This window comes from Muntiacus reevesi, chromosome 12, assembly GCF_963930625.1.
Source record: "Muntiacus reevesi chromosome 12, mMunRee1.1, whole genome shotgun sequence".
NCBI classification, from domain to species: Eukaryota; Metazoa; Chordata; class Mammalia; order Artiodactyla; family Cervidae; genus Muntiacus; species Muntiacus reevesi.
Genome location: NC_089260.1, coordinates 63652400 through 63673666, shown reverse-complemented (window position 1 = coordinate 63673666; position 21267 = coordinate 63652400).

Below are 21267 nucleotides of genomic sequence, written 5' to 3'. Positions count from 1 at the left end.
CTGGGAGCAGCAACTACTGTAGCTTGCACGGCCTAGAACCCATTCTCTACAACAAGAGAAGCCACCCCAATTGGCTTGCAGAGAAGCCTGAGCACTGCAACCAAGAGTATCGCTGTTCCTACAGCTAGAGAAAGCCCGCGCACAGCAACGAAGACCCAGCATAGCCAAAAATAAACAAAAACCTTTTTTTAAAAAAGATACAAAATTGAAGTCCCCAAAAGTCACTTGATTTTTCTGCACTTCCAAGGCAAGTGTTTAATAAATTGAACATAAAGGCCTAAAGGAGATCAGTCCTGGGTGTCCATTTGAAGAACTGATGTTGAAGTTGAAACTCCAATACTTTGGCGACCTGGTGCAAAGAGCTGACTCATTTGAAAAGACTCTGATGCTGGGAAAGGTTGAGGGCAGGAGGAGAAGGGGAAGACAGAGGATGAGATGGTTGGATAGCATCACCGACTCAATGGACACGAGTTTGGGTAAACTCCGGGAGTTGGTGATAGTCAGAGAGGCCTGGCGTGCTGCGGTTCATAGGGTCACAAAGAGTTGGACACGACTGAGCAACTGAGCAACTGAACCAAAACTGAAATGAAAGGCCATTAGACTGAGATGGCCCTAATGCCAAGGTGATTCTATGTAAGCAAAGCCAAAACCTAAGCCTATAAATGACTCAAGGTTACAAATCAACAGCTAAGGACTGCTGCTGCTGCTAAGTCACTTCAGTCGTGGCCGACTCTGTGCAACCCCGTAGACGGCAGCCCACCAGGCTCCACCGTCCCTGGGATTCTCCAGGCAAGAACACTGGAGTGGGTTGCCATTTCCTTCCCCAATACAGGAAAGTGAAAAGTGAAAGTGAAGTCTAGGCTTTTAGACATAATGAACAAATCAGTGCCTTTCTTTGCTTCTGCACTTTCTGTAAGTCTTTCCCTGGAATCAGGTCATAGTGGGCTCCTAACCACTTCTGGTTTGCCACTGCCTGATTCAAACCAGTTGTTCAAATAACCTGTTTTTCCCCCTGAGATAACTGACATACCACACTGTATAAATTTAAGGTATGTGGTGGTGTAGTTGCTAAATCATGTCCAACTCTTACGACCCCATGGACTGTAGCCTGCCAGGATCCTCTGACCATGGGATTCTCCAAGCAAGAGTACAGAGTGGGTTGCCATTTCCTTTTCCAGAAATTTAAGTTATATAGCATAATAATTTGACTTATGTCTATTATCACATGGTTACCACAATAAATTTAGCCAACATCTATCATCTCATACAGGTACAAATAAAATATTTTTTCCTTGTGATGAAAACTCTTAGGAGCTACTCTCTTAACAACTTTCAAACATAGCACATAGCAGTTTTAAGTACAGTCATGCTGTATGTTACTTCCCTATTACTTATAACTGAAAGTTTGCACTCAAACTCTTTAAAATTTTTACTGTGCCTCAGTTTATCTTTTAACATGAGTTAGAAGCAAGTTTGGAATTTCAAGCCTCAGAATTACCATTTTGTTTAAATCAAGCTGACAGAACTATATTAAACTGCTGCCACAGGTCTAGTGGTAGTTTAAACATTGAGATATATATTTTTTTAAATATTATAGTCGCCCTCTATCCTAGACACAGGTTGTAATCTGGGAGAAGACAAAATTTTAATGCAAACTGCTGGTAGAAAATGTAAGACCATTATCAAGTGCAAAGCAGTTTGAATGTCGTCGGAAAAGGGACATTCATAATGTCTATTGATTACGCTGCGGATGTGCTCCTTAATCCCCTCCTGGACTTCACTCGGGCTCTTCAGGCATCCAGCTCTCTTCAGCCTTTCCTGGATTGTCAAAACTTTCCTCCTTACCTTCAGCATCCATCTGTGCTCCAAGACCGGCGCCTGACATCTGGTCTTGGTTCTTCTCTAATCTACTACCGCCAAAATATTATTTCTAAAACACTTTCTCACTATGTCACTCCTCTAATTAAAGCTGTCTGGGTTCTTACAGGTATAGTATTATGAAAAGCTCAGCAAATCTGAGCTCTGTGTGTGTGTGTGTGTGTGTGTGTGTGTGTGTGTGTGTGTGCACCTGCCTCCTGCTGATAAGGATATTCATGGGACTTACCTGGCCATTCAAGGTTAAGAGTTTGCCTTCCAATTCAGGGTATCCAGGTTTGATCCCTGGTTGGGGAGATAAGATCCCATATGCCTTGCAGCCAAAAAAAACCAAAACCTAAAACAAAAATGATACTGTAACAAATTCAGTAAAGACTGTAGAAATAGTCTGCACAGTCTCCAGGGATTAGAACATAAATATCATTTGGAGGACCATTTTTCAGCCTACCACACTACACAATTTCAACATATACTGTAAAGCTGCAATAATCAAGACAGTGTGACATTGTTATAAGGATAGACTTGGAGAGTAAGGAGCAGAATAGAGTCCAGAAATTAACCCTACATTCAAGGTCAGCTAATTTTAACAATGTCTCCATGGCAATTCAATGGTAAAGGATAGTCTAGTTAACAAACTGGTGTTTGGAATAATTGGATATCGATAAGAAATAAAAATAAAAACCCTAAGGCTTATCTCATGCATAAGAAAAATTAACTTTAAAAAACAGATAGTAGGCCTAAATGCTAAAATTATAAAAAGACTTCCTGGAGTGAGTCTTCCTAGGAATATTTTACCAGGAAGTCAGTTTTTTTTTTTTCACTTAAATTAAAAGGACTTTCCTAAAGGACCCAGATAGTCTTTTTAAAAAAAGAAAAAAAATTTGGAGAAGCAAAAGAAGGCATGTAGAATGCCTCTACTGCAGATTCCAGCCCTATAAAGAGGCGAGTTCCATGGTAGAGTGAAATAGGGAGATGCAGAATTGCATTTAGGGGGAAAAGGGAAAGAAGAAAAACTGTCAGGCTGTTTTGGAGGTTCAATTACCCGAGAAACATAGGACAAAGAAGCTACCTGGGGAGTGGGGGCGGGGAGGGAGAGAAGGAATTATGCCTGTTTATGAGGATTTGTAGCCAGGATGATAAAACCCTTCCAGTAGAATAGATGGACCCTGGAACATTGCAGAGGGGTCCCTCAAGGTCACTACAAAGAACACTGAAGAGGACAGACAGGCGGAAAAAGCAGATCAAAGCACAACAGACAGGAGGAAAGGAACAAATCACTGACCTAGAGAATAGTTAACAGCCTCTGGCATAATTAAGTTGTAAGATTTCACCTATCTCTTTGCAGATATGTATGCATGTACCCAGTCATTGCTGTTAAAGACCAAATGAGCACTAATTTAGATAGCAACAGAAATGAGTACATGAGCTGCTGCTGATGGAACAGGGGTGAATCGAGCACATCTGCCTGGAAAGACTGAAGGGTCAGACAGCTGGTGGCTGAACGACAGTGGTTACAAACTAGCACCAAGAAACATTTGTGTGGGATTAATAAGAACTAATGCCCACTGAACACCTGCTATGTACTTTGCCTGAGTTGTTTATTTATTAGTCACCATCTTACAAGATGCCACTGTTATTCTTACCTTCAGGTGAGGAAACTGAAACCAAGAGGGTCAGTGGGTATGGAGTTCAAAATGAGAATTGGTTCTATTCGATCTTAAAAATGAAGCCACTTATTATAGCTCTATATACATCCTCTCTTCCCCAGAAGTGGTCTAATAACACACCTTTCCACTCTCCTCCTCCCCCAAAAACTGGGCAGTAGTGGTGATTTATAAATAATCAAAACATCTTTCTTACTTTTCCAGCATTTCCTTAGGGGATCTGCTTTTAGAATATCCCAATTTCATTCTTTCAAAGTGCATTAGTCACTATGGAAACAGTTAATTCATTGATAAGAATGGAGATCTTTTATTCATAAGGATACAACCACATCTGTGACCCATAGTTGGCAGCTCGGCACAGAAAAAAAAAAATGTATAGCATGATAGGATTGTGGCCTTTCTACAACCTGCTACAGGACATAAATACAGGGTAGTCGCCCATGGTGAGTCCATTTGGTGAATTCTCTGAGGACTGTTAAGTGCCAGCGTCCCCACACCTGATTTCCCAAACGCTCCACTGGCGCAGCAGCAGCAAGCTGCCCGCTGAGCACAAAGTGGTCTCCATTCTTGCCACCCCATGGTCTCAAAGGGCTTTCAAGTGACTTGTGAGGTGGCCAAACAGTTACTGGGCCTAATTAGCTCCCCCACCGACTGGAGCACTCCCTCCCAAACCCCACGGCCTTCCACACAAAAGCTACAAATTGCTTTCCGACCTTTGAAGCCATCCCAGGAAGTCCTGGGCAGCCCTAAGGAAGCGCTTCCTGGCCGTGCCTTTAGTACTCGGCACCCCCTGATCAAAAGCCTGGGCAAAGAGCAGGAGAACCAGCCCCTGGTGGGCAGAGGCTGTGGAGAAGCGCTGAGGCCGGGAGCTAATCAGGGACAGCAGGGGGAAGACCAGGGCCCGTGTATAAAAGCCCAGCTTCTGATGCCCGCTGAGTGGATTTGGCCATTCAGACAAAAGTCACAGCAATGTCAAAGCTGGAACCTCCCCTCTTCCATTTACTCCCCCTCCTCCTCATTCTCTTCCTCCTTCCCTGGGCAACACTGGCCTGGCTTCCATGCTTCAAGGGCAGCAAAATCAGGACTAAACAAAAAAGCTTTCTGCATCCGAATCACTGCTTCACTTCCTCATCTGCAGTCCTCTGCTTTCAGACAGCCTGCATCTGACTCCAGCACCTATGAGCAATATGACTTTGGACAGGGTCCTCGACTCTCCAAGCCTCAGTTTCCTTGTCAGACTGCCTGCTTGGCATTCCAGCACCATCACTTAATAGCTGGTGATCTTGGGGAAGTTACTTCTCTCTGTAGCTTGGTGCTCACACATCAAATGAGGATGATAACAGCATCTCTGCAGAGGCAGGAGCTAAACCACAGGGGGGCTGCCTGTGAGTCTGGAACCACGGCCAGAGGACCTGGGGCCATGAGGGAGACAGCCACTGTGGGTGGCCTCCCTCGTTGGCCTAACCAGCAGCTGGTCAGCTTTTTTTCACTTTTAGTATTTACTCTTTTCCTTCTGCATTCAAGTGATTTCTCTCCATACTTGTACATAATCAACCCAAGAAAAATACATATAAGAAACACAAGAAAATGTTCCTTACTAGTAAAGAAATTATATGAAAACAATTCCAAACATCTATTTTATATGTACCAAAATCATAAAAACAAATTCATTCATTCACTCTTTTCTTCAAATGTCCAAACACCATGAGGAAAGCAGAGGAAAATCCAGTTTTGTGGAGACCTTATAAAGTGACAGTCTTTGCAGAAAGCACTTTGACAAGTGGTGGCAAGAGACATAAAAATGTTTACACTCTGACCCTGCGGTGTCAATTTGGAAAATTTATCCCAAGAAATTAATTCTAAAGGGAAAAAGTGAGTTCTGCGGAGATGTGTATAGCTGCCCTAAATATTATCACTTGAAACTAGAAACAGCTAATCCTGAGAGACTGACTAACCTGCTCAAATACTGCATACACTGAGACAGGATGTGGTCCTGAGGTGTGGCAATTATGATGGAAGAAAGAGGAAAAGTACTGTACTCCATTGTTATCATAACTGCTTCCAAGAACTCTATACAGACCTGAAATGGACCACAGGGTGACGTAAGGAAAAGGAAGTTAGAATCAAACAGCCATAACAAATAACAAACAATAAAAACTTTGTCTCTTAAAGCCACAAAATAGAAATGGGCAGCAGAATTTTGAAATAATTCATGCTACAAATGGCTAAGTGTTCTTTGCTTTTACATCATTCAGCCTGATAGAAAATTACTGCCATCTTATTAGGTGGCAGACTAAAAAACAGCAGCAAAATACAATGTCTCTGCTAAAAAAGCTCAGAATCTAGACAGCTGCTCACCAGACAATCACTCTGTTAGCAAAGAGGAAAGGATGGATTGCTCTGAAGATACCAAGATGACTGGGACCGGAAAAGGTTTTCCGGAGGAGGCATCACCTGAGATAAGAGAGTACTTAATCCAAGCAGAAAGGAGGTGGGAAAGGATGTTTCAGGCATAGAGAACAGCATTGAAAGGCCTGGATAATTAATGTAAAAGTATGTGGCGCTTTTCAGAAACTGCAGGTGGTACAGTGTACCTGGATCATGGCATCCTGGAAGGCAGATGTAGATAAGGCCACCAAAGGAAGCAAGAACCAACTCAAGAAGGAACAGCATGTCATCAGCTGTGAATGCCACACAGAAGGTTCTGGAAAGTTCTGAAAGATTTGAAGATGAAAAGTGATATAATGACAGCTATGGTTCATGGGGTCGCAAAGAGTCAGACACAACTGAGTGACTGAACTGAACTGAACTGATTAGAAATAAGATGTCTAGGTGACTGGTTAATGTACATAGTTTAATAAAATGAATTTATAATCAAGGAGAAAAAGCCAGTCTATCCTAAAAGAAGAATAATTTCCCTTCCCTTCTGCCTAGTAATATTCTTAAGCCACATATCCTTTATATTAAAACAAGAAAAACACATTTATTCAAGCATGCTGCCCTCTTTAACTTGCCCTGCCCAGTTTTTTGGATATGTGGGCTGATGCTTCCTACTTCTACATTTCCATTTCTTTTTTGAGTTTGAAAAGTTTATTACTCAACAACAACTATGTTATATGTTAACTTGGAGTTAAACCCAACTTGTAAAGAAACTATCACACTTATAACTCCAATGCAAATTAATTGGTCAAAGATATAGAAAATTTCTGCAAAAGAGGGTTAGATAGGAAAGCTCAGGGTTGGCCACAAAAAAAATGATGAAAGCAAATTATGCCTTAATACATCTGTTTTTCTCTGCCTTATTCTTACCACATCATTTGACCCAAGCTCTTTATTATTTTCCCTACTCTAAACATAGCTAGATTCATGTTTTAACTTTTATTAGCACTGTTAATGTTGACATGTTAATGCCTGCATGTGTGTGTGTACGCTAAGTTGGTTCAGTCATATGGGCTATAGCCCACCAGGCTCCTCTGTCCGTGATTAATGCTTAGCATTGTCTAATTCACTTGCTGCCTTAGAATCACTTATACAGTCAACTATCATTTCACACACCTCCCACAACCAAGGTCTCATGTAACTATTCGAAGTCATTGGTCCAAGAGGCATAACTATATTTTCTCAGGATTTTTTATAATATCCTCAGGTTGGTGCTAAAAAGACACTTCAACAAATCCAATCATCATATCCATTCATTTCTTACAAGAACATCAAATCATCAGACACTGGTCTGCATCCTGTGATTAGAGAGGTTGCCACAGGAAAAGGAAGAGATACCCAGAGATGGCTCCTAAGAGCCTTGAGAGTCTGGCAGGTGAGGCAGACTGGGCCCAAATTAAATAGAATCCTGTAGGTTATATGCTAAAGGCAATCCTGTCATGGTGTACAGCAACCCCGAAGAAGGAAGAACTAACTTAGAGGAGGAATTGGGAAAGCAAGAGTCTCTGGTATGAGCTTTAAACCATCCATCTCGTTTTTCATCTGGTCTTAGCAAGGAGACTTCTATGGTCACAAGATGATAGATTCACTAACCTTGAAAGTAGAAAGGTAGAAGTGACCTGAATAATGTTTCAGGCCTACCCAGGGTCCAAATTTCTTTGACTACCCTGTCTTTCCCCAGAGGATCCCACAATGGGGACCTCACTGAGTTACAAGTGAGTAGGTTGGCAGGGTTGAGACATCAAAGGGTTTGGAGATGGCAGATCCAGGCTTCAAACCCAACATGTTACCTACCATACTGGGTTGTTGGGGGTAGTGACTTTAACTACTTACTCCTTGAGGTAGCCCATTCTATCGTGGGACAAATGGAATCAATAAGAAGCTCATTGTTGGATTAAGATGAAGTCTGCTTTCTGTGCACTTTGTATGCATTGGTCCTGATATGTGCTTTGCACAGGAGAAAGAGAGATGCCTTTTCACTTCCGTGTCGAAGAGGACCTCAGACTGGACTATACCAACGCCCCCTTTCCAGAGCCTTCCTCACCCCACCACAGAGAATTCTCCTGACTTATTGCTTTCCTGCTAAATCTCTGTGTTTTTTCAAATTCAACCATCTCGCCCTCAGAGATTCAGATTAGTGGCTCTCACAGCATCTGCTTATTACAATAAACAGGCTTTAAATTAAATCTCAGGCCCCACAATTCCCTTTCAATAGAATCACATAAAATGGAAATGTCAAAAGCTGGAGAAAGTATAGCTGTTTGACAATTGAAGATGGAACCGTGAGCTGGAAGAATTCAAACCAGCTCATTGGGTCACACAATAGATGTTTCTTTTACAAGAGAAATTGTGTATAAGATCTCCCGCCTCTCCGAAATCAAATTCATTGTGTTCTTATAAGATGCCAAAAGGAATCCCACTGACAGATGTAAAATATTCCAACCTCAGGCTCCGTGGCTGAATGCCAAGCTTTTGGTTCTCATACACACCATCTTTAGCAATGCAAAGCAAAGAGTATGAGGTCTGTTTCATAAAAGAATCACAAATTTCTTACTGATCCCTGTATAATGCAAACTCTTCCACCCAATGGTGGACTAACAGCACAATTATTTTAATGCATTTGCAAACTGCATGCAAAAATAGCATGCCATATTAAATATACAGTCAAATTTCACCCCTTGTCCATATTTCCCAAATATGTTCTGTGAGGCTGTGGAAAAGGGGAATCAAATAGTACACATTTACATCATTTTTTTTCTTTTTTTAATTTATTTTTACATTGCTTTTAAAATACAGTAGTTTAGAAATAATGGCAAACTTCAAGGTTTTCCATTTTGTTATTTGCCTGCCATCGTTGTATATCCCAGCAGGTGAAAAAGTTAACAAATATCATATAGTAAAATTGGGAGTCATAGAAGAGACAAAATTACAAGTTACACTGCACCTTAATTTTAAGATGCTTCTTTCAAAATTATATGTTCATTTGACATTTCCCCTAGAAAATAGTGGACAGGGGAAGAGATTTTTCAAAAGTCTTGGGGCAGCTATTCAAAAACCAAAACATTAAGCAAGCTTACATATACAGAAAGATAGCCTTTGTAGCTGAATGTGACCCTATTGGTTTGTACTATTCTCTGAGTCAGCCCATAGAAATGAAACATACTCTACAATAAATAAGTGTTGTTTAAAATACTTTTTTTATCTTTTTAAAAAAATTTTATTGGAGTATAATTGCTTTACAGTGTTGTGTTAATCTCTACTATACAGAAAAATGAATCAGCTATAGTATACATATACATAAGTGAAGTGAAGTCACTCAGCCATCTCTGACTCTTTGCAACACCATGGACTGTAGCCTACCAGGCTCCTCTATCCTTGGAATTTTCCAGGAAAGAGTTCTGGAGTGGGCTGCCATTTCCTTCTCCAGAGGATCTTCCCAATTTAACCCGGGTCTCCCACACTGCAGGCAGACACTTTACCATCTGAGCCACCAGGGAAGTCCAGCATACATATACATATATCCCCATTTTTAGATTTGCTTCCCACTTAGGCCTTCACAGGGCTTTGAGCAGATTTCCCTGTACTATTTAGCAGGTTCTCATTAGTTCTATCTTATACATAGTATCAACAGTGTATATGTGCCAATCTCAAACCCCCAACACATCCCACCTCCCCGCTTTCCCCTTTGGTATCCACTCATTTTTTTCTCTATATCTGTGTCTCTATTTCTGCTTTGTAAATAAGATCATCTGTACCAATTTTTTCAGATTCCACATATATGGGTTAATATAGGATATTTGTTTCCCACTTTTTGACTTACTTCATTCTGTAACACTCTCTAGGCCCATTCACGTCTCTACAAATAACCCAGTGTTGTTCCGTTTTATGACTGAGCAACATTCCATTGTGTATACGTACCACATTTGGTTTATCTGTCCCTCTGTTGATAGACATTTCGGTTGTTTCCATCTTCTGGTTATAGTAAATAGTGCTGCAATGAATATTAGGGTGCATATGCCTTTTTGAATTGTGGTTTTCTCTGGGTGTATACCCAGTAGTGGGATTTCTGGGTCACATGGTACTTCTATTTTTAATATTTTAAGGAACTTCCATACTGTTCTCCATAGTGGCTCTATCATTTTACATTTTCACCAACAGTGCAAGCGAGTTCTGTTTTCTTCACAACCATTATCTTTTTAAGACATTTATAATATGAAACACCATCAAAGAAAGGGGCTGGTATAGGAATCATTAAGAGTCAGGAAGTGTTAGGTACAAGCCCAAGTCATACACCTGATAGGAAAAAGCAGATATGAGAACCCTTGGAAGTAAAAGAGATTCAAACACAAACAGAAGGAAGAGGGAAGGGCCTTCACTCTGAAGCTAAGGCATTGAGCAGAGCTGGTCAGAGCACAGGTTCATCAGACTGCCCGAGCAAGCCAGCCTGCTAGCATCTAGGCACTACTTCTGAATCTGTAAAATGGGAGAATAGCAACATCTAGCTCAATGTAAAACACGCTCACAGGACCTTGTGTACAAGGGAAGCACAGCTGAAATTAGCTAGACTCTCGAGAGTCCCTTGGACTGCAAGGAGATCCAACCAATCCATCCTGAAGGAGATCAGTCCTGGGTGTTCATTGGAAGGACTGATGCTGAAGCTGAAACTCCAATACTTTGGCTACCTCATGCAAAGGGTTGACTCATTGGAAAAGAGCCTGATGCTGGGAGGGATTGGGGACAGGAGGAGAAGGGGGCGACAGAGGATGAGATGGCTGGATGGCATCACCAACTCGATGGGCATGAGTTTGAGTAAACTCTGGGAGTTGGTGATGGACAGGGAGGCCTGGCGTGCTGCAATTCATGGGGTCGCAAAGAGTCAGGCACGACTGAGCGACTGAACTGAACTGAACTGATGTGTACATTAGTCGCTCAGTCGTGTCGGACTCTTTGGGACCCCATGGACTGTAGACCGCCAGGCTCCTCTGTCCACGGAATTCTCCAGGCAAGAACACTGGAGTGGGTTGCCATGCCCTTTTCTAGGGGATCTTCCCTACTCAGGGATCGAATCCGGGTTTCCTGTGCTGCAGGCAGATTCTTTACTGTCTGAGCCTCCAGGAAAGCCCAACTACTAGCATAGTGATATCAATAAATACTCCTTAGACGCAGGCAAGGAAGAACCATGTGAATTAAAGTGCTCTTCTGATTTTCTAAAGATGCTTCTTGTACCTAAAATGGCTCTGGGGCAAGCAATGCCATCAGTCAAGGTGTACCAAGCCTGGACCACGAATAGATCCTCAGGTCTGATCCTTTCTCCTATATAGGATGTTCTTCAACTCTCTATTTCCACTCCTATTATGCATGGAGTTGACCAAATGTCCCATGGAGCTCCAGGACTTGTTCCTATTAAATGCTCCAGGAACCTAATGGCTGGTTCTAGAAGGTTTATCTGCAAGAGTATTGCTCCTGCTGGCAAGTTCAGTATTTTCTTTGCCAGACTCATGCAGGATTTGGCCATCAAATGGTGCTGTCACGTTGACTTGAGGTGACTCAAGTTGTTTGTAAACAGGAGACCTGTAAAACTTTATCTTCTGAGGCTTCTATACACCTTAGGGACAACGTTGGTAATAAGATGCTATTCTTAGTGCTGGCTACTATTTTTCTGTTTCCACTCAGGAAAAAAGACTCAAAAAGTGCAAGTGAAACATAGACAGGAAATTCTAAATGATGCAAGATACAACAACAGCAAATTATTTCACACCACTTAATTAGTTCAAACCAGAAAACCACTGTCAATTACTGGGGACCTGGGGAAGCTCTCCTTCCAAACTCCCATAGTCCCTCCTGGTGAGCACTCCTGAACTCCAGATTTCTGATGCCTAGATAAGAACTTTAAAAGTTACTACTAGTCAAAGAAATGAAATTAAAATGATGATTCCACATTTTTCCTCCCAGAAAAAAATCATTTTACTTAGTAATTCCAAATCTGACCAAGATGAGGTTAAAGAAAAAAAGCATTTCCTGATATTGCTGATTGTTGTATGAAATGTTTCAACCTTTGGGACAGCAATTTAATAACATGTGTGAAGAGAATTTAAAATGCTTGTGCCCAGTTATATCACTTCTGGGAATCTAGCCTCAGGAAATTATCATAAATATAGAAAGAGCTGTCAACTTTTCTCTACATAGCAGCTGGCCTCCCTCTCCTTTATTTTTCTATCTTGTAAGAACTTCTGGAGAATCAAGTAAAACATGAATTACATTTTAGGCTATTCCTGGTGACAGATACAATGAATTTAGCCATATTTTTTATTAGAGTTAGCATTTATTGTTTCTTCACTAAATGCCAAGCAGTGTGTGAAGTGTTTTATATAGGCTAATTCACTTAATATTCACCACAACACAAGCAATGAGTATATCTTATAATTCCTTCAAACCCCAAGAAACAGAAATCCCAGCTTCACTGGCTTAAACAATGAGGAAAGGTTTAATAATATGAAATCCAGAGGCAGATGAGTCCACAACCAATAAATTCAGTAATGCCATTAAAAAGGCACCCAGAAGCACCATCATCCTCTCTACCATCCTCAGGCAGCCACTGATCCTTTGTGACCACAGATGGTCACCATAGCTCCGGGTCTCACATCCACTCCTAAGTCTAAGAGAAATATCTCCATGTCTCCTTGACCAGAAATCCATCCTCTGCCCATTTCTAAAGCAACTCCCAGCTACTGGCATAGAGAAGAAACACACAATCATTCAAGGGATGAATCATGTATACAAATTTGAATTTTGGTCAGAAAGCATCAAAAGACAGATGGACATAGGGTAGCAACCAACAATCTCAGCTAGGAGTGAGATATTTATTATATCCACTTAGCAGAAAAGGAAGTTGATGACTGGGGAGGTTAAGGAACTTGCTTGATATCACTAGTAAGTGGCAAGGCTAGGACTCAAAGCCAGTTGTGTCTCTGTCTAGAGTCCATGCATTAGCATTATGGTGCAGTGAAAGTGAAAGTTGCTCAGTCGTGTCCGACTCTTCATGACCCCACGGACTATACAGTCCATGGAATTCTCTAGGTCAGAATACTGGAGTGGGTAGCCTTTCCCCTCTCCAGGGTATCTTCCCAACCCAGGGATCGAACCCAGGTCTCCCACACTGTGGGCGAACGGTTTACCAGCTGGGGCACCAGGGAAGCTCATGGTACAGCAGTGGACCACACCTAAATCTGAAGACCTGAGACGCAGCAGAGCCGATAGTGGAAGTTCCAGGCCTAGTGTCAGAAAAGAACAGTTTCCCAGCTCAAGAACAGTCAGGCAGGGATCATTCTTGTTTATCCCCCCTTTTGTTTTATTGAGGTCCACGTTGGGTGGACAAGGTCCACCCACATTGGGGAGGGCAATCTGCTTTAGTCAGTCTACCGATTCAAATATTAATCTAATCCAGAAACACCTTCACAGATACACCCAGAATAAAGCTTAACCAATTGTCTGGGCATTCCATAGCCCAGTCAGGTTCACACATGAAATTCACCATCACAGTTTCACAGTGGAAATCATTTGCCCTCTTATGTGTCTTTTGATATGAACTTCTTTTATGCTGGCAAACAAAAACTTATCAGTCATAGTATTGGGAGTACATGAGGAAGAAAACTGAGTTGTTTCCTTTTTGCTTTTGACAGGGAGGTGTTAATAAACTGGGCAAAGATACTCATTTCATTCATTTTCTTACTCATTCATTCAAAGTGTCTAAAATTAAAAATGGAAGGTTTGCCTTTGTGAGGTGTGGGTTCCAATTAAATCCTGGCTATCAAAGTTCTTTATGAAATAAAATATAGAATACAAGTGATAATAACTGTCAATGGGGTACAAGTACAAATAGAAATAAAAGCAGTTTGACAAGGACAAATATTAAGAACAAAGGAAAGTTCCCAGTCCTTTCTTCTCCTCGTGAAACTAAAGAGAACTTTTATGTTGCCCATTCTTCCTTCACCTCCCTCCCTGTTCTGTCTTTGCCTGCTTCTGGGAATTTCTTAATGCAGAATAGAAAGAGTGGAAAGAGAGAAGCCATAGAAGCCAAAAGAATAAAGAGGAAAAAGGCAAACGGTACCTGACCAGGTGGAGAGAGAAAAGGCTTTGAGAAGGAGAATGTTGTGGGTCACCTGTAGGGACTGAGAAGGTGAGAGGTTTGGAAAGGGAAGGTGGTGTTTAAGTTGGACTTACACTCATGTTCTTCAAGGGCTGTTGCTGAAGTTTGTAAGCGCTTTGTAAATATTTTTCCTGTTGAAGTGTGTCTCTTGGAATGTGACAGAGTGTCAGAGAGGAATGATACACAGCCCTGGGACTCAGGTAATGGGAATAGGAGTAGACTGAGGATAATAGTAACCGTGGCTCACAGGCGCAGAAACAGAAAAATATTAACAACTGGACAAATTACTCTGACTCTTAGGACCTCAGCTCCTCATTTGCAAAATGAGAGCATTAGATATCACTCCTATGCTCTAATAATTTATGGCTCTATTCATGTCTGCAAAGTGCCCAGTGCTGAGTTAAGTGCTATAGAGAGGAACACAGGAAATACGACACGTGTTACTATCCCTTCCGGATCTGACAGGGAGGATGGGTGGGGTTTTTTTTTCTTTTTTTAGCTTATTTCTGTGTATGGTGTTAGGAAGTATCCTTTTTTGGTTTCTTCTTTATATTTTTTAATTTTAAACATTTTGTGTTGGATATCAGTATATTAGTATAACTGATTAACAATATTGTGATAGTTTCAAGCGTACAGCAAAGAGACTCAGTCATCCACATACATGTTCCATGTGATGGACTCTCTTGCTGATTCTTCACACTCATGACTGAGTCCTGCCTCAGGGCCTTTGCACTTGCTCTTTCTTCTGCATCAAATGCCCTTGCCCCAGATATTTATATGAGTCCTTCCCTCATTTACTTCAGGTTTTTGCTCTAATGTCACCTTCTCCGTGAGTTCTTCCTTGACCACCTTACTTAAAATTGCAACTCCCTATGGATGTGAGAGTTGGACTATGAAGAAAGCTGAGTGCCGAAGAACTGATGCTTTTGAACTGTGGTGTTGGAGAAGACTCTTGAGAGTCCCTTGGACTGCAAGGAGATCCAACCAGTCCATCCTGAAGGAGATCAGTCCTGGGTGTTCATTGGAAGGACTGATGCTGAAGCTGAAACTCCAATACTTTGGTTACCCTATACGAAGAGTTGACTCATTGGAAAAGACCCTGATACTGGGAGGGATTGGGGGCAGGAGGAGAAGGGGCGACAGAGGATGAGATGGCTGGATGGCATCACCGACTCAATGGGCATGGGTTTGGGTAGACTCCCAGAATTGGTTATGGACAGGGAGACCTGGCGTGCTACGATTCATGGGGTCACAAAGAGTCGGACATGACTGAGTGACTGAACTGAACTGAACTGATGAATTTCAGTGAGATTCAAACATTCAGCCCACAGCAGTGCTTGAGATCTCAAAAAGTAAGAGGAAAAGGAAAGAATGCTTATCTCTGACTGTGTGACATGAGACTCTCAGGTAAAGATGAGGTGATCAGTTTCAAGTCACAAGACTGGTCTGTGAGACTTTTTTGGTGAAGCTCAACTTTATAGCTTATAGTTAACAGTTTATAAAAATTAACAACTGCCCCCAAAATTTGTAACTCCTTTCTATCTGCTTTCCTTAGTTAATTTTCCACTATAGTTGTCATCACCTAATGTATTATATAACATATTTATGTTTAACATCTGTTATTCCACACAAGAATTTGTCTTGTTAAGACAGGATTTCTTTCCATCTTATTCAATGCTGTATCCCCAGCAACTAGAACGGTGCCTGGCATGTGGTCGGGCTTAATAAATACGTGTTGAGTGAATAAACAGGAGACATGACGTGACTTGGTAAAGTAACAGAAGGAAGAGAGGCATGTGCTCAGAGCCCTCAGGAAAAAGCTCAGCTCAAAGGGATGGGGCGGCAGGCTGGGCATGGAGAGACGACACGGCATTAGAATGGGGGCAGCCTTTCTCCGTTTGACAGAAAAGGCAGGGTGGGAAGAAGGAGCTTGTAAAGAGGATGGAAAGGGCCCAGGAGCATCCACATGTGATGGTCTGGGCTAACTCAGGATGCGAGTCTGCCCAGAGTGGGGGGAAACGACCACATTAGGAAGCAGAGAGGGGTCAGGACAGGGATGCCACTGAGAACAGCTAGAGTAAGGTCCAAGGCCCCCAGACACACCATGTGCTACCCTCGAAGTTTTCATGTATTCTAGAGGCTGAGCTGATAGACAGCTCAGCATGCATGTGTGGAACGGCACTGAAGCTGACACCAGGAAAGGAGAAAAGGATAAAGCCAAAGTACAAGGATTGTAGCTGGCCTAGTAGAACTATTCAGTAAATAAGTTCAGGTTAGATTTGAGCTGATTTGTCTTAGGAATACAGAACAAAGATGACCTATCTCTCAGCCCCCCTTCAGTTATGTATTACTACATGGACATGAAGTGGTTTTGTCTCAGAAACCCTTGCTCATCCATTCCACCCACCTCATGCAAATATCTCTTGCAAATCATTGTCAAATAGACCTAGGTTGGCACTCTACTTCAAACCCTTACTAACTGAATAACTTTGAACTATTTAGTAGCTCTAAGTCTCTATTTCCTCTTGAGTAAAATAAGGGCAATAATAATATATTTATCACATAGAGTGGTTCTATAGATTAAATGAGATAAACACATATAAAGCCCTTAGTGCAGTTCCCAGTACAAAACAAAGTTCAATATCATTTTTATTGTCTGCGGATCACTGCCTGCTCCTCCCAACCCCAGCCTATCTTACCTCTGATTCCCAGTCGTGGGCACAGATTACACAACAATAATAAAATGAATTTTCTCTGACTTTGAACGATGTCAAAGGGACTGTTGGTAGAAAAGAAAAGATGAATATGTTTCTCCTCTTTTCAGTAATACATTCCTTGCATCAGGACAGTTTCAGAAAGTTGAAAAGGAAATCCCATGATTGCTGCTGAGCTCAGGACACGAGGATCCTGCTAGTGTGCAAACACTGGAGGGAAACCAGTCCCAGACGGTGCAGGCTGGTCTGTCTCTTTACGTAACCCACATCTGCACGTTCGTTTTCTGACTTAACCACCTAAGTGTTCCAACTGACACAATAGATGGCTCTGCATGATATAAAGGAGAACCTATTGGAGTCCAGATTGTTTCTGGGCTGGAGTAAAAGCACTGCAAAAGAGCTATTACAACACCTGTCAGCCGGGAGTTAAGCTGGTCATTGAGATGCGAGTCCGGCTCTCTCTCTCCTGACCTGGAGAGTTAATTACAACCCATGACCATGGCCTTCTGTCCCAAAGACTGATTAGGTCTTCCCCCTGGGACTCAGTTCTGTGAAACCTGGAAAAGCTGCTATCCTACGAAAACCATCAAAATGGGTACCCCCAATGGTGGGATCCTCTGATATAAGAGGTCTGCTTGATGCCCAGAAAAGTAGATGAGGAATACAGACAAGCGAATATGATTGGATTCCTTTGAGAATTGTGAAACAAGGAGGAAAATTCTCAAAGCTTTTATTTAGAAATTGAAATCCTCTTCTGCAAAATACTATCTGTGGTTTAAAATGAGCCTGAGAACATGTTCTGAGGAAGACTGCTGCATGTGGAGATTATGCTATAAATTCAAAGGATCACACACACACACACACACACACACACACACACACACATTAGCCACCAATTAAAACATTTTGCTTCTTTTTCCAGGTATGATATCTATTTAGAGCCTGTTAATTCTATACCCTTCCTGGTTTTACACAATCTCAAAGATTTACAGAAAGCTGTGCTATGAATGAAACAAAGCAATTCCCAATATTTGAGCACCTAAGTATTTTCGTATACATGATGAGTGGTGCCATATAAACACTACAGCTTAAATTGCAAACCACCCCCGTTGCAGAACTCCCACACCTCTGTCTTGCTTTATTTTCTTTATATGTGTGTTTAGGTTTTCTTCTGTTTTACGGGAATAGAATGTAAGCTCCACAGGGGGTGGAGGTGGGGTATTTCCCTATTGTGTTTACTGCTGCTTCCACGGAGCCTGAAATAGTGCCTGGTCCCTGCTTGACTCTTGTGTAAATCAGGGTCCAATCAGAAACTGCAGCAGCTATTGAAACAGAGAGAATGAAAATTAAACATTATTAACTAGCCAAAAAGTTATTAACTTGATAACTAAAAGAATAAAAAGATAATTCTAAAGTAATCACCTAGGGTTCAATTAACCAAGGGAAGAGGCTGAAATGATTAATTATTAAAAGTTGGAAACTTAGAGAAGGGGCCCCATGGACATGAAACTCTGAGAAGGGAACACCGCTGCTCTGAGGCCGGCACCTCTGAGCTCAGAGGAAGACCCCATGGGCCTGGGACTCAGGTCAGAGGAGGGGCGCTGCCTGAGCCCTGTCTTTGAGGTGGCGTCTGATGAGCTGAAGAGCCAACTCATTGGAAAAGACCCCGATGCTGGGGAAGATTGACGGCAGGAGGAGAAGGGGTCAACAGAGGATGAGATGATTTGATGGCATCACTGGCTCAAAGGACATGAATTTGAGCAAACTCTGGGAGACAGTGAAAGACAAGGAAGCCTGGCCTGCTGCAGTTCATGGGGTGGCAAAGAGTTGAACATGACTTAGCGACTGAACAAGGATGAGGCTGAATCCAACTGCACACTTGCTTTAGATGCTGCCACCTGAGGGCGCTGCCGAGTCCAGGAGCTGCTCAAAGAACCGGAAGCCACCGGAAACCCCAGGAACATCACAGCCAGAAGCAGTTCCTCTCTGCCCCACTCAGCCTTGCAGAGTCGCAGTCCCAGAATTTCAAGGCTAAGTGTAGAAGGGAGGCGCTTCTCCTTAATCACTTATTAGCAATAACGTTATCAGTAAAAGTTTATAGAACAGAGAAGTGAAAGAAGGAAGAAAGGACAGATTGCTAGACATTGCTGATGATAAAAAGCCCTGTGGTATTTAAAGTAAGAGTAATCAAAATACCTGCCAGTTACTTTTCTCTGTACATCTTTATTCTCTTGTCCTCTGACAACTCTATGGTACAGGGCTTATTATTCTCATTTTATAGATGAGAAAACCAAGAGCCTAAGAGGTATATGTACTTACTCAAGATCACAGAGCTAATAAATCCTGGAGTAGGAATTTGAAACTACAGATATTTAGAATTAAAGTCCATCTTTCTCCTTGCTCCTTCCTCATGCTTGTTGGCCAGCGTGTATTTGGAAAGTAGACATTTCAAAAACTCAAGGCTACCTAGAAAAAGAAAGGACTTGGACTTTGCAGGGGTGTGTGTGTGTGTAAATTCCAGGTTCAACTGTTAATGTGACCTTATTTATACTCATGAACATGTGAGGCCTGGGAACAGTAAGTTACTATTATTTCCATCAAAGTCTTTAGCCAAGAACAGAAAGAAGAAGAATGAAAGACAAAAGGAAGGAAAGAAAAGAAGAGGCAAGATTAGGAAAGGGGGGAAAGGAGATGGTAGGAGAGCGGAGAGAGGGGTGAAGAGAAGAGATGAAGAAGAAAGGAGGGATGGAGAGGTGGGGTTGGGGGTGGGTGGGGAGGGTTTACAGGTCGTCATAGGCACCAGCCCCTACCCATACAAACTGCCTGAGAGAGTCAACTTTTCTTCCTTTCTCTCAACCAGAGCAAAAGAAGCTGTAATGAGGTTATTTATTCCCCGCAAGAAGCTCCATGGTAATAAGTCCCTTAGCTGACGGCTCATAGGCTAAGCTTCCTCACCAATACATGAAATACCCAAACCCAGCAATCAGCACAACTAATTGAAATGCCAGGGTGAAGTTCACGAGATGAGCGCCGCCGGGTTGCAGTCATTACCAGCGATTAAATGTTATGCGAAAAGATCCATGAAGAGACATGGATTTAGCAATAGACTTTTAACCCTACACACACCGTGGGAAAAACAAGGGAAAGAAAGGCTGGATGGGAAAGCTGGAGTGGAATCAGGCCAGAGATTGGCGCTGGGCAAGGATAGGGAGTGGGGAGAGGGGTTAGCGGGACATAGACAGATCGCAGTAGGAAGGATGTAGGCCTGCTGTCAGGAAGCTGGTGGTAAGAGCGTGGAGGAATCCATCTTTCCTTCCTAAAGGGTCTCTACCTTTAGGAGTAGCAGAGTAGACTCAGGATTAGATCTCGGTGCCAATCATAGCATCACCTTTCTTTTCTAACCTGGAAAGCAATGGTAATACTATCTGTGTCTTAGAATTTCCATAAGGATTAAATTAATACTTTAAGCATGGATATGAATGCATGGCATACAGCTGTTACTCCATAAATAGATATGTCTACCATCAGTCAACAAACAACCAACAGCAAATGTTTATTGCAAATGTATTATTTTCAGAAACTCTTTTTTTCTCTTCTTTTCCAGCTCTTAAAAAATTATTTAAAACATTCTTTAAATATAGTTGGTTTACAATGTTGTGTTAGTTTAGGATATACAACAAAGTGGTTCAGTTTTATGTATGTGTATGTGTATATACATATATTCCTTTTTAGTTTCTTTTTCCTTATAGGTAAGATATTGAGCATAGTTTCCTATATTATACTGGAGGTCTTTGTTGGTTATCTATTTTAGGGTAATAGTGTGTATATTTTAATCCCAAACTACTAGTTTACACCTGCCCCCCTTAAGGAACCCTTAAAGGAATGCAAAGACAAATCTGATCCAATTTCTGAACTTTTGTTTTTGTTTAGTTGCTAAGTCATGCCCAACTCTTTGTGACCCCATGGACTGTAGCCCACCAGGCTCCTATGCATGGGACTTCCCAGGCCAGAACACTGGAATGGGTTGCCACCTGCTTCTCCACAGTCTGATCTTTAGACTAAGTCAAGTAAAGGGGCATTAGTGGAGCACATACCAGGTCCCAAGACTAGTGTTCACTATTCTACATAAATTAAAACCTCCAGTCCCCAAGAAACCTGAAATCAACTGAGACTCAGCAATCACACAGCAAGTGAACCAAGAAGCCAGGTTTCAAATCCTGGTATGTCTGTCTCCCAAGACGGTGTCATTTCCCTCCTCCCAAGATGGAAACGTAGAAAATTTAAAACCAATGGGGAAGGGAATGGAGCCCATAATAAAGCAGGTATCCCGGGCAGTGCATATTCCCCAGACAAATGAGAACCTTGACTTTTAGGACAAACGGATGTCACTTTGGGTTGATCATGCCTGTTTTAACCTCCTAGGGCTACA